The sequence below is a fragment of the Poecilia reticulata genome, linkage group LG11, assembly GCF_000633615.1.
Source record: "Poecilia reticulata strain Guanapo linkage group LG11, Guppy_female_1.0+MT, whole genome shotgun sequence".
In the NCBI taxonomy this organism is placed as follows: Eukaryota; Metazoa; Chordata; class Actinopteri; order Cyprinodontiformes; family Poeciliidae; genus Poecilia; species Poecilia reticulata.
In genome coordinates, this window is record NC_024341.1 from 24,755,181 (window position 1) to 24,757,292 (window position 2,112).

Sequence of the window (2,112 nt, forward strand, 5' to 3'; positions counted from 1 at the left end):
GTTTTTCTTGTAAAAATCCTATCCTTTAACCTATCTACATCCAGTTATTTTTTAAATAAATAGAAATGCCAATTAGACATCTACTTAACGTTTCATTTTATCAAATTTAGCTTCATTTGAATCCTTTGGCATTTGAAATTTCACTTTGAAGCACATACTTGGTTATTTGCTCCAAAAAGAAAAGCCTTCAATCAAACAAACAGTTATTGTTCACAGGGACCACAAATACTTAAACTTTAATACTTTTTTACCTTTTAATAGTTATGTACTGCAAATATGCAATAAATCACAATATTATTATTTAGAAATTAACTGAAATGACTGCATATTAGATTGATGTGTTAAGTAAAAATGAATTGTTTAGCAGTAAAATCATTCTTTGTTTTGATAGTAAATTGGATGCTGATTGTCTCGTAAAAAATAGAATAACTGCAAAAAAAAAAAGAAATCCACTAAAATGCTTTTTTTCTGTAATATAGTAAACAAAATTACCTGTTGCAATCAGGGCGCTGAATGCGATCAGAGCTGTCCAGAAGGTCTTCATGTTTGTAAATCAACAGAAAGGAGTAAATGACTTAAACACGTCTAGATTCTCAGATGCGTCAGAGCAAAAGAAAAGAGAAGAAGAGCTGGGAAGGAGTGATGAAGATGAACCGGGTCTGTGGGCTTTTATGTCCATGAGAGGAGGAACAACTTTCCTCCAAACCCAGATTACCATCTTCAGCGAAAGTGAAACTCACATTCAAATCAAATTTTATTTTCTTTATCAAGTGCAACTAAAGAAAGTTGGTTGCAGAGTTGAGCTTTGCTTCATCTTCATCAAAAGATGTTTCTCTCATTTTACATAAACACCTCTAATACTCAGTAGAAGTCATGGTGGACAAATTTTTTTATGTTCTCGAGCCAAATTCACAGGATCCGACCTATTTTAGTGCTTGTTTGTAAAAATATAAAGCAATGAGAAAATATTTTAACCTAATAAAAGGTTTGCTGATGTGAGGAACAAGTTACACTGCAAAAAGACAAAATATTACCAAGTATTTTTAATCTTGTTTCCATTGCAAATATCTTAGTACACTTGAAATAAGATAAACTAACTTAAAAGTAACTTTTTAGTAAAAAAAAAATAGAGGCTTATTTTAAGTAAATAATTCATTTTTATTCATGAAAATGACAAGTTTGTCTTATTTCAAGGGTATTAAGATATTTGCACTAGAAACTAGACTAAAAATACTTGGCAAGATTTTGTGTTTTTGCAGTGAAGTTGAAACTTGATTGAAGATTTGCTTTGAGTTGTGATTAGTAAAAACAGCAACAAGTTTCTGATTTCAGGTTTCTGCAATCAAAATGGGTCACAGTACATTAAAATATCTTTACAGCCTCAGAGTCTGGTTTCATTTATTTCCCTGAAACCTAAGAAACTAGTAATTCTAGGTTGTTTGATCGTAATCATGAGCTTTAGCTTATCAAACRTCGCCACACCTTGTGTTTAGGTTGATGAGAAAAAGGGGTCCATAGGTCAAAGCGTGATTGGGACTGATGATTTATCACACGTTTCTGTTTGCTGTGTGATAAACTGCTGGCTTCCTGTCATATGAAGATCAAATCTGATAAAATGGGTGTGAGTTTGTGCCTCGCCCTGTTTTGCTTTGATCTAAAGATATGTTTTYTACATGATAAAGGTCTTTGCACTGGTTTTGATAGTGTAGCTAAATCAATCAATCAAAGAAGAATGACTTCTTGTTACACCACAAAAAAAAAAAAAGAAAAATCTTACCAAATAATTTTTTGGTCTAGTTTCTAGTTCATATATTTTAGTACACTTGAATTAAGACAAAACTAACTTAAACATAGGATTTCTGCAAGATATAGCAGCTTGTTTTAAATAATTCCTTAATATTAATGAAAAGTACAAGTTCCACTGGCACTGTTACTTAGCAACGCCAGCCAAGCCCAGCCCGTCACCTAGCAACCCAGTTCTACTTCCACTGGCAGATTATTTCACTTATAACATGGGAAAATTGTCTTATTATAACTGAATTTATCTGCCAAAGGAACTAGTATGTTTTCATCAATATTAAGGAATTATTGACTAAAAACAAGCCTCTATGT